Here is a 12828-nt window from a genome sequence, read left to right as displayed (position 1 = left end):
TCTCATGGGACAGAGCATTCCACCAGGTCGGAGCCACCACTGAGAAGGCCCTGGCCCTGGTGGAGAATAGTCTGGCTTCCTTAGGGCCTGGGACCTCTAAACTATGGTTATTCATGGACCTTAAGGTCCTCTGCGGGGCAGACCAGGAGAGGTGGTCCCGTAAATACGAGGGCTCTAAGCCACAAGGGGATGAGGAATGGTTGAAGGAGCTGGGTATGTTTAGCCTGGGAAAGAGTAGACTGAGAGGAGATATGATAGCCATCTCCTAATATCTCAAGGTGCTTTTGAATTATGGTGCTGGAGGAGACTTGAGAGTCCCATGGACTGCAAGAAGATCAAACTGATCCATTCTGAAGGAAATCAGCCCTGAGTGCTCACTGGAAGGACAGATCCTGAAGCTGAGACTCCAATACTTTGGCCACCTCATGAGAAGAGAAGACTCCCTGGAAAAGACCCTGATGTTAGGAAAGATGGAGGGCACAAGGAGAAGGGGACGACAGAGGACGAGATGGTTGGACAGTGATCTCGAAGCTACCAGCATGAGTTTGACCAAACTGCGGGAGGCAGTGGAAGACAGGAGTGCCTGGCGTGCTCTGGTCCAGGGGGTCACGAAGAGTCGGACACGACTAAACAACAACAATATCTCAAGGGCTGCCCCACAGAAACTTGTTTTCTGCTGCTCCAGAGGGTAGGACCCAAACCAGTGGATTCAAATGACAACAAAGGTGATTCCAACTAAACATCTGGAAGACCTTTCTGACAGCAAGGGCCATTTGACTGTCAAACAGGCGACCTTGGAAGGTGGTAGACTGCCCTGCATTTGGAGGTTTTTTAAACAGAGGTTGGACGGCCATCTGTCAGGGATTCTTTAGCTGGGATTCCTGCATTGCAGGGGGTTGGACTAGATGACCCTTGGGGTCCCTTCCAAATCTGCAATGCTATGGTTCTATGACTTCCATCCCCAAACAAAGACAGCTGCCTTATGTTGAAAAATCAAGGAGTGGTTCAGAATTCCTCTTTTACTTCCTCCTCCTTTCCTTCCCCTGCTTTCCTCTGTTTGGCTAGGCAGCCGTTTGGCTTTGATAATTTACTTTTAATAAGCCAGAGTCAAATGAGACGTGGATGGAGAACCGTCTCCTCCCGAACAGCGCAGAGCTCAAAGCATCCCATAATCGCATCGCCTTCTCTCTCTCTCTCTCTCCACCCGCCACTCTCTGCCTCGCAGGCATCTCGTAAACCGTAAAGGAACGTTGAGGAAAAAACACTAAAAACTCTTTATCTGTCAAGATTCAAGGATCAGCGCCGCGAGCGAGTCAATAATTAATGGGGCATGTTTACAATACATCATTACAGCTGAGAGTGTGAAATTCTCACTGGAAGAATTTCCAGGTTTTTCATGGGAGGGGATGGCGGAGAGGCAAACAGACCATTCTGTCCGTCCTTTGGGAGAGCCCGGAAGAGAAACCAAGCCTGGTCTCTTGGGTAGCCTGCAGAGAGCTGGGTTCAAATCTCTGTTCAGCCGTGCCACTCGCTTGACATCAGGTTCCCCATCTCAAAACATAGTAACTCCTAGGCCACCTCCACATATTCAACACTTATGATACAGCTTTATAAATGGCCCTGGCTTCTGGCAAATAATTCTGGGAGCTGTAGTTTGCACCCGTAACAAACTACAGCTCCCAGAATTATTTGCCGGAGGCCAGGACCATTTATAAAGCTGTATAAAGGGCTGTATAAAGGGGCTGGCCTGTGTGGCTAAAGTCTCATTTATATCTTACTAAGGAGACAGAGGCGGAAGGGGTCCACTGAGGGTCATCTAGTCCAACCCTGGGCAATGCGGGAATCTTTTGCCCGACACAGGGCTCAAACCCACAACCCTGAGAGTCCCATACTCTGCTGCGAGAAGCAAAGCTACAGGGAACCAGGCAGAGGGCCTTCTCGGTGGTGGCACCCACCCTCCCACCAGATGTCAAAGAGAAAAACAACTACCAAACTTTTAGAAGACACCTGAAGGCAGCCCTGTTTAGGGAAGCTTTTCATGTTTAATAGGTTATTGTATTTTAGCGTTTTGTTGGAAGCCGCCCAGAGTGGCTGGGGAAACCCAGCCAGATGTGCGGGATATAAATAAATTATTATTATTATTATTATTATTATTATTATTATTATTATTATTTCATTAAACAAAAATAACAAAAACGGAGGCTGTGCGATTCCTTAGCGTTCCTCAGAGCACGGTTTCCTTATCTCATCCCTGGCTTTATTACAGTTACAACAACGGCCAGTTGCTTAGGCAGGCCTTTGGAAACGAAGGTGCAGGCTTCTCTCAGCTCATGATGGTATTTGACTTCTGGTTCTAAATGTGTTTCAAGGCATTTTAACTCTTGTTTCTCCCCCCCCCCCCCACCCTGGTTGCTACTGGCTGCAGAGAGGGGGGGACAAATAAGATCAGGACAAGAGGTGAAGCATGTAAGCGGAAGATGGGAGGACTGGGAGGTGGAGGGGGGAGAGGAGAAGAAGGAGAGTTACAGATTGAAGAAAGCTGTTCACAGACTGCTATTACCACCAAATTGGAGGCCAAGGCTTTCGCTGCGGAATAACGCAGGGAACATTTCCCAAGGGGCTTCTGAGGAGAGAGACGGAGACCCTGCAATTTCCCTCTTTGCCAAGCCAAGCAACTCCAGAACCTGCTCTTCAGACGCTGAGAGCAAAAGGCAAAAAGGGGGAGAAAGGTCACCCAAATCTGGGGGCGGCGGAGGCCGGAAGAGACGTAATCTCTTCTCTTTGAAAGCAAGCTGGTGGTGAAATATTTGAGGAGCGAAAGGGGAGGCTCCTGTTGTGAATTTGCTTCTGCAAAACCTACTCTGTTACATTTCATCTCTCTGCCTCCAGATGTTTGCATAATTTCTGGGTATTGCCAGTATTTGGGTAGATGAGCTTCTGTCCACCAAGGGCCGTATTCTCTCTGGTAGAACCTGCCGGGGGCCACATCCTGGGATTAGGAGGGGCCCAAGCCAGCAGTGGGGCCTAAATCACCGGAGGAGGATGTGAAGCCTCTGTTACTTGGCAAAGCCCCAAACCCGACTAGATCTGAGGACAGCAGAGAGTCAGTAATCAGAGACCAGATATCTAAATGCAGATGTCATTGTCACGAATATATGTGGTTATATGCATATTAAAGGTAAAGGTAAAGGGACCCCTGACCATTAGGTCCAGTTGTGGCCAACTCTGGGGTTGCGGCGCTCATCTCGCTTTATTGGTCGAGGGAGCCAGCATACAGCTTCCGAGTCATGTGGCCAGCATGACTAAGCCGCTTCTGGCGAACCAGAGCAGCGCACGGAAATGCCATTTACCTTCCCGCCGGAGTGGTACCTATTTATCTCCTTGCACTTTGACGTGCTTTCGAACTGCTAGGTTGGCAGGAGCAGGGACTGAGCAACGGGAGCTCACCCCGTCGTGGGGATTCGAACCGCCAACCTTCTGATCGAGAAGTCCTAGACTCTGTGGTTTAACCCACAGCGCCACCTGCGTCCCTTTCTATGCATATTAGTACACATTATTTGGGTGGAGGTCTGGACTGAAAAATTCAGAGCAGTGCAGATGTTTCGGGATGACAGCGTTTCAGTTCAGTTCCGTTCCAGAAAGTATGAACCGGGTACGTGTTGCCTTTAAACGTGAACTGAATCAAATTCGGGTTCCTCAATTTCTGAACGTCCTACAAGCCAGCCTTATGAGTTTCTGCAGGGTCTGTGAGCGATGCTGATTACTATTTTCCTATTAGTAGTTCTGCCGCTCCTGCTACTATTTCCGATCACGGCATTCCGAGCAAAATGCTTCAGATCACAAGGGGAAAAGTCCATCTAGAAAAAGCACCTCAACCTAGTTAGCAGCTTCTTTTTAAGAAAGAGGTTCTGAAAAGCTCCGCCAGGTCTGTTTTTAAGAGCACCAGCTGTTTATATTGCAAATGGATGGGGGTGGTGTTTAGATTAATCCATATGTGAGCAAATAGCTTGCTGTTTGAAACCTCCGCATGCTTGAGTCAGAGAATGTTTTATATATGACTGTGTTTTTACATACACACCCACAGTTCTGTTTGCTTTCGGTGTGGGATCAATTGACTGAGATGCGTTAATGTGTCATGCGAATGGAGATTACCACACTGACAGCTCTGCAGCTTCGCCGTCAGAAGCGGGAGCAATGAACTGCATTGTGCGCACGCACACACACACCCCAGTTCGGTTCCAGGCCCTGTTCCAGATCTGTGGGAGGCCCCTGATCGACCCCTTGAAGGGCTGCCCCACAAATGACAGAACAAGCTTGTTTTCTGCTGCTCCAGAGGCCAGGACCTGAACCAATGGATTCTAGTTACAAGAAAGGAGATTCCCGCTCAATGTTTCGTTAGCCCAAAAATGGGAAACGAGCGAGGTCCCAACCAAAGAAGAATGGCAACTTAAACTGATGGATTACTACACGCAGTATGTTTAAAGACGACTGGAGGATGTTTACCGAACACATGGGTGGAAACTGTGCTCATTTAAAAACCTTGGTAGCATTAAGATAAATTCAACAGTGTAAATAGGTACTGATGGATGTAACAATGGATTACTGAATGGTTTAGTTCAGGGGTCAGCAAACTTTTTCAGCAGGGGGCCAGTCCACTGTCCCTCAGACCTTGGGGGGGGGCCGGACTATATTGGGGGGGGGATGAACGAATTCCTATGCCCCACAAATAACCCAGAGATGCGTTTTAAATAAAAGGACACATTCTACTCATGTAAAAACACGCTTATTCCCGGACCGTCCGCGGGCCGGATTGAGAAGGCGATTGGGCTGGATCCGGCCCTGGGGCCTTAGTTTGCCTACCCATGGTTTAGTTCATGTAAAATATGCAGGGATGTATGGTATGCAAAATGAACCACAGAAAGAGAAGAAAGGAAGTCATTGATTTAAGGTTGTTTAAATGAATATTTTGAAATGTAAATTAGAAATATATATATATATATATATATATATATATATATATATATATTTCTTTAGCTAGGAGAGAGAGAGAGATAAAAAACAAAGGAGACAGAAAAGGCCTGTACAATATCAAAGGAAGTTGTTCACCCTTTTGTTTATCAATATGAGCAACGAAGGGGTACCAAGTATCGCAGAAGTGTAGAGTTGGAAGGGACCACTACGGTCATCTAGTCCAACCCCAGCAACGCAGGAATCTTTCACCCCACGTAGGGCTCGAACCCATAACCCTGGGAGTAAGAGTCCTGTTCTTTACCGACTGAGCTATTCCAGTGGAGAGAGAGAGAGAGAGAGAGATATCTCCCCATTTGAGTTTCTCTATTTTTATTATTCATTTATTTATTAAATTTGTATACTTCCATATAACCATAGATCTCAGGGTGGCTCGCAACCTAAAATTACGAAATGAAGAAAACACTGAATAGCCTGTCTGTTGCACCCTGTCACTTTCTCTGCCTCAGCTAATTCCCAGGTTCGGCTCCACCAACGCTGAGAATCAAAACGCATTTTTGTAAATGTCTCCAGCTGGGGAAAACTGCACTGCAAAATCCGGGTAAGCACAAAGTTTTGAGTTTAAATGCGAGATGAATGGAGCATCACTCCCATCTCTGCTTAAAGGTAAAGGGACCCCTGACCATTAGGTCCAGTCGTGACCAACTCTGGGGTTGCGGCGCTCATCTCGCTTTATTGGCCGAGGGAGTCAGGTGGCCAGCAGGCCAGGTACAGCTTCCGGGTCAGGTGGCCAGCAGGACTAAGCCGCTTCTGGCGAACCAGAGCAGTGCACGGAAACGCCGTTTACTTTCCCGCCGCAGCAGTACCTATTTATCTACTTGCACTTTCAACGTGCTTTTGAACTGCTAGGTTGGCAGGAGCAGGGACCGATCAACGGGAGCTCACCCCGTTGCAGGGATTCGAACCGCCGACCTTCTGATCGGCAAGTCCTAGGCTCTATGGTTTAACCCACAGCGCCACCCGCATCCCTTCATCCCTGCCTAGAGGTGGGCTAAAGACAGTTGCCTCCAGTTATCCAGCAAGGAGGACCCATAGAGGAAGCTCACCAGCCCAACTTGCAAGAGTTGAAGGTCAAGCCAGGAGCTGAGATCAAGGAGGAAACTAGAATTCAGGAACAAAGGTCAACCAAGACCCAAGACAATCTTGTTCCTCACTCAGTATTCACCTGCAGGGAGCCTGTTTAGACCCACTTGGACAGAAAGGATCACATGTCCAGGCTGGGTGGTCAGAGTAGGTCCAAACAGGGGTCAGCAAACTTTTTCAGCAGGGGGCCGGTCCACCGTCCGTCAGACCTTGTGGGGGGCCAGACTATATTTTGAAAAAATTAATGAACGGATTCCTATACCCCACAAATAACCCAGAGATGGATTTTAAATAAAAGCACACATTCTGTTCATGCAAATACACCAGGCAGGCCCCACAAATAACCCAGAGGTGCATTTTAAATAAAAGGACACGTTCCACTCATGTATAAACACGCTGATTCCTGGACCGTCCGCCAGCCAGATTTAGAAGGCCATTGGGTCGGATCCGGCCCCCGGGCCTTAGTTTGCCTACCCATGGTCCAAATCCTGAAGGAACTTCGCTGAGAAGCTGCAGTTTGAAGGTTTGTCACACGGGGGCGCTGACAGCCATTATTTTTCAGCCTGTCCTACCTCACAGAGCTGTTGTGAAGCTGGAGAAGTGAGCAGAGCCACAGAAACCTCCCAGAGCACCTCACACAGAAAGGACAAGCTATAAACGCCACACACATTCCTGTCCTGTGGGACAGGAAGCTCAGTAGGTAGAGCACAGGGGCTCTTAATCTCAGGGTTGTGGGTCCCTTCCAACTCTATGATTCAAATGTACTTCTGTGATGCATGAGGGAAGGGAGGGAATTCAGTTCTGTTCGCATTTAAGTGTAAACCCACCTAATCTGAATTTTTCAAAACAACCCATGGGCCGAAACGCAGCCTTCCTTCAAAATTCACACGCCTCTGAATTTTGCAGCTAAGTTCTGCAGCAAAGTACAAAATAAACATGGTAAAGCGTGCACCGAAATGCATATATTCATGAAAGTGTTGTAGCCAAAAATAAACAAATCATTATGGGGGGGGTGTCGCTGTGCAAAAATGTGTCCATCAGGCAAAAAATGTATACAAATGTGTGTATATTGGGAGAAAACACTGGTGAATTTTCACAAGGGCCTTTGAAAGGAAAAAAATTGCAAGTGTAAATATGGTGAGAGGGGTTTAACAAAAGAAACCTTTTGGAGGTCCCAAGTCGCAAGGTGCTTAGATTGGTCTCAACTAGGGCCAGGGCCTTTTCAGCACTGGCCCCGACTTGGTGGAACGCTCTGTCCCAAGAGACCAGGGCCCTGCGGGACTTGACATCTTTCCGCAGGGCCTGCAAGACGGAGCTGTTCCACCAGGCCTTTGGTTTGGACTCAGTCTGACCCTTATGTTTCCCTCCCCTTATGGTTTTGATCTATGGGCTATTATTAAAACAAGGCTGCATTTTAAACTGTATTTTTAACCTGTATTTTAAATTGTCGTCCCCCCCCCTTACGTTTTTATTGTAATTTTACTGGTGTTAGTCGCCCTGAGCCCATCTCTGGCCAGGGAGGGCGGGGTATAAAAATATTATTATTATTATTAATAATAATAATAATAATAATAATAATAATAATAATAAATGTAGCAAATTGAAAGTGATGGTCCACATCCGCAGCATACAGTGGTACCTCGGGTTACAAACACTTTGGGTTACAAACTCTGCTAACCCTAAAGTAGTACCTTGGGTTGAGAACTTTGCCCCAGGATGAGAACAGAAATCGTGCGCCGGCGGTATGGCGGCAGCGGGAGGCCCCATTAGCAAAAGTGCGCCTCAGGTTAAGAACGGTTTCGGGTTAAGAACGGACCTCCGGAACGAATAAAGTCCGTAACCCGAGGTACCACTGTATATTTAAAGCAGTATCATATTGCTTTAAACAGTCATGGCGGCTTCCCACCCCCCAAAGGATTCTGGGAATTCTGGTCTTCTATCCTAACCCCCTGCAATGCAGGAACCTTTCTGCCCAGCGTGAAACTCGAACCCAAGACCCTGGGATTAAGAGTCCCATGCTCTCCCGACAGAGCTAGGGAACTGTGCTGTGGGAGCTGTAGCTCTGGGAGGCGACGCCTAGCCACTCCCAGCGCCCCTTCAGCAAACTAACATTCCCGGCGCCGGTGCCACCCTTCTCATCGCAGACCCACTGAAGTGAATGTTTCGGGGGGCCTGCTTTGAGGATAGCTTGCACCGGATGCAGCCCGTGATTCTCGACCCCAGAAACGAAGCGTGTGCCGAGTTCTCCCTTTTCTGCGACGGAGCCAGCCTTCGTTCACATGTTCACCTTCAAGCGTCCCCTTTTGCTATTATTATTCTTCCCAGGACTGCTAATTATCTCCTCTCTTTGTGTTTCAGAAAGTGCGTCCGCGTCCTCCCACAATCCCCTCCTCCTCCCCGGGTTCCATCTTGTTTGCTCTGCCTCTGCCTCGTTAAAATAAAAACAGTCTTTTGCTAATTATCGGGAGAGCAACGTAGCTCTCAAGGAAAGGGAACGCGGGTGGGAGAATATCATGTTTGGCTGAAGAAAAAAATGCATCTCCTCCTCGCTAGGATGCACCGACTTCTGCTGAGGATCGTGTCCACGCCCCGAGTCTGTGGGGTGGGTGGGGTGGTCAGGGGTGGTCCAAGACGCCCCCAATGCCATCCCCACAACTGGTGCCGAAACTTGTGGCGCTTTTCCAGTAAAGGCAGTGAAGGTCCTGTGTGAGTGTCTGGAGGTGGTTGGAGGATGGATGGTGGCAAACAGATTGAGGTTGAATCCTGACAAGACAGAAGTACGGTTTTAGTGGGACAGGGGGCGAGCTGGTGTGGAGGACGCCATGGTCCTGAATGGGGTAACTGTGCCCCTGAAGGACCAGGTGCGCAGCCTGGGGGTCATTTTGGACTGTCCATGGAGACGCAGGTTAATTCTGTGTCCAGGGCAGCTGTCTACCATCTCCATCTGGTGCACAGGATGAGATCCTCCCTGCCTGCAGACTGTCTCACAGAGTGGTGCATGCTCTAGTTATCTCCTGCTTGGACTACTGCAATGCACTCTACATGGGGCTACCTTTGAAGGTGACCCGGAACTACAACTAATCCAGAATGCAGCAGCTAGGCTGGTGACTGGGAGCGGCCGCCGAGACCACATAACACCAGTCTTGAAAGACCTACATTGGCTCCCAGTATGTTTCTGAGCACAATTCAAAGTGTTGGTGCTGACCTTGAAAGCCCTTGAAAGCCTTGGTCTTGTATACCTGAAGGAGCGTCTCCACCCCCATCGTTCAGCCCGGACACTGAGATCCAGCGCCGAGGGCCTTCTGGCGGTTCCCTGGCTGCGAGAAGTGAGGCTACAGGGAACCAGACAGAGGGCCTTCTCGGTAGTGGCACCCGCCCGTGGAACGCCCTCCCTTCAGATGTGAAGGAAATAAGCAGCTATCTTATGTTTAAAAGACATCTGAAGGCAGCCCTGTTTAGGGAGGTTTTTAATATTTAACGCTGTATTGTTTTTAATACTCGATTGGGAGCCGCCCAGAGTGGCTGGGGAAACTCAGCCAGATGGGCGGGGTATAAATAATACATTATTATTATTATTATTATTATTATTATTATTATTATTATTATTTCCAGAGGTGTCAGAAGCGGTGGGCAGGCAGAAAACTCTTGAGTTTCTGCTGCCCGATGCAGCTGCTTCACCCTGCCTCATCTGTGGGCCTGCACTGGGTGCAAGGTTTCAGACAGGTGGTGTTCCTAGTCCTGCCTGGGGGTGTCAGGGAATGAGCCCGGGACACTCTTCAGGCAAAGCAGGCCCTGTACCGCTCCAGCCCCCCAATAAAGCAAGTTTCTAGTCCTCATCATCCTGACCTAAAGGGCTGATTGAAACAGAGATACAGGGCGCAGTGCCATCGGGATTGACAGGGTCCTTCTCAGTCCTACCTGGAGACGCCCAGGATTTGAACCCGGACCTTCTACTTGCCAAACAGGGGCTCTACCACCGAGATAAATCGCTCTCCCTTCTAATGTTGCCCCTGGGCACTAGACCAAGTGTTAGCTCGGTCGGCAGAGCTTGAGGCTCTCAGGGTCGTGCATTCGAGCCCCACATTGGGCAAAAGATTTCTGCATCACAGCGGGTTGGGCTAGATGACCCCTGGGGTTCCTTCCGACTCTATGATATAAGTGCTGACTAGCAGGGGTTCCATTTAAAAAAGGGGGAAAAGATCAAGCTGCTTTTTTCTAATTTATCTTCAGCCGAGATTATTGCAGTCTTTTGCAATGCAATTTGAAAACATATTACACTTGGTATCTGCGTCTCAGGGAGCGAGAGAGAGGAGGAGGGAAGGAGACGAATGAACGGTTTTTAAAACTAGGAGAACATGGAGGGAAGTTGGTAGGTGAAGCTTTCATACAGGCCTTCCTCGTGTGTGTTTTTTCCCCCCAGTTGGGGTGCAGGATTGCCAGGTCAGGAGCATCCCAGACCCTGGGATTTCAGAGCCCAAACCTGGGACTAGCACCTGGCGATGTCTCAGGCCCTGGAGACAGAATCATAGAACTTTAGGGTTGGAAGGGACGGGGAAGATCCACAACAAACGATCAGCGCAACAAACCGTTTCTTTTCTTTTCTTCAATTTTTTTTATTAGTTTTCGCAATATTATAAACAAACAAACAAACACACAAGACAAACAAACATAAATCATAGCCTGATCGGAAATTACACATTAACAGAAATGTTTTAAGGAATTAAGCATAAATAAGTATTATAGTATTAATGGAAAATAAGGTTAAAATATGATAAGATAATCACATGACAGAAAATAGAGAAAGATGGAAAGGATTTGCTGAAATAATTAATAGAAATGGAATACAAAAAGGGAGGTGAGAGGAGGTCGATGAAACAAGGGAATGAAAGAGAGGATATTGAGATGGTATGATGTGTGTTTTTTGAACTGTTTTTGCTCTCATTTTGTTTAATGTGTTAATGTTAATGTTGTGTTGTGTATTGTTTATATATTGTACTGTATTGTTTTTTCTTTTCCTTTTCCTTTTCTTTTCTTTTTTCTTTTCTTTTCTCCTTTTTGTAAGGTTTAAAAGTAATAAATATTATTTTTTTTAAAAAAAGGAAATTACACATTAACTTTGTTAAGTGACTTCCTCGCTTCCCCTTGATTGAATTTCGTTGCATGTCCTTTTAGCGGTTTTCCAAATCCCAATTCTTATGAAGTTTAACTTAAACATTAACATCCTTAAATCTTCACCTTATGGAATTAAACATATTAATTCATCACTTAACATAAATAAAATCCTAGGCCAATTAAGTATCTGCAAGCTGTTTTCAGTTAATTTAACTTAACAAATTTAACTAGATAATCGTTAAATTTATTCCACTCCTCCTGATACTCCTCCTCCTTCTGGTCTTCCGGTTAAGTCGGCTAGCTGCGAAAAATCCATCATCTTCATCTGCCATTCTTCTATCTTTGGTAATTCTTGGGTTTTCCACTTTTTAGTGGAAAACAAACTGTTTCAAAAGGACCGGAGCAAATTTATATTATATATGAAAGAACATTGTAAACATCTCAAAACCTTTGTAGGTTTGAGTTGAAGTGTTTTGTAATGTGAACATAAGGAACTGATTTACATTGAAAGAGGGGAAATACAAAAAGGTAACAAAGTGGTCATAAAAATGCTAAGAATTAAGTAATTATGTCTGGAAGTCAGAAAGGGAGGCGGGGGGAGGTCGATGCTCAGTTTGAGCAATGCTTGTGGTTATGGAATTATGTGGTGGAACTGTGATTATGATAAAATTGAAAATTTAATAAAAATTATTATTAAAAAAAATAGAATTGGAAGGGACCTTGAGGGTCATCCAGACCAACCCCCTGCAAGGCAGGAATCTCTTGCCCAACGTGGGTCTTGAACCCACGAACCTGAGATTTAGAGCCTTGTGCTCTACTGATTGAGCTATCCCAGCTCATGAAGGGTAACTGGGAGAGGGGAGGGGAGCGTGCAGGTCCGTCCGCCAAGTTATCCTGCATTTGTGACAGCACAGCACTGGTTCCCTGCAGATTCTGGCTGTCCAAAACCAGAGCACCCAATTATTTAGTTATTTGCTGAGAACACTGGCAGTTGTAAACTGGGAGACCTTTTAAGCTGAAGAGCAATGTGGCTGATGTGCAGTCACAACTAGGTAGCCGTACACTGTAGAAGGCATGGCACAAAAGAAAAAGGGGACAGGGAGGGAAAAGGAAAGGTATATATTTCTGTAAAGGGACCCCTGACCATCAGGTCCAGTCACGGACGACTCTGGGGTTGCGGCGCTCATTTCACTTTACTGGCCGAGGGAGCTGGCATACAGCTTCTGGGTCATGTGGCCAGCAGGACTAAGCCGCTTCTGGAGAACCAGAGCAGCGCACGGAAATGCCATTTAACTTCCTGCCAGAGCGGTACCTATTTATCTACTTGCACTTTGACATGCTTTCGAACTGCTAGGTTGGCAGGAGCTGGGACTGAGCAACGGGAGCTCACCCCGTCATGGGGATTTGAACCGCCGACCTTCTGATCGGCTAGTCCTAGGCTCTGTGGTTTAACCCACAGCGCCACCCGTATCCCGTATATTTCTGTCTGGATGGTGACATTTCAGGTTGAAGAACTGAGATTTATTGGAGGGGAGGTCTGAGCAAGTTTGAGAAGTGTTTGAGGCCATTCTTGCATTGCAGGGAATTGGACTAGACGACGAGGGT

This window comes from Podarcis pityusensis, assembly GCF_964106645.2.
Source record: "Podarcis pityusensis genome assembly, chromosome: 18".
Classification (NCBI taxonomy): domain Eukaryota; kingdom Metazoa; phylum Chordata; class Lepidosauria; order Squamata; family Lacertidae; genus Podarcis; species Podarcis pityusensis.
This window is presented reverse-complemented; position numbering follows the sequence as displayed.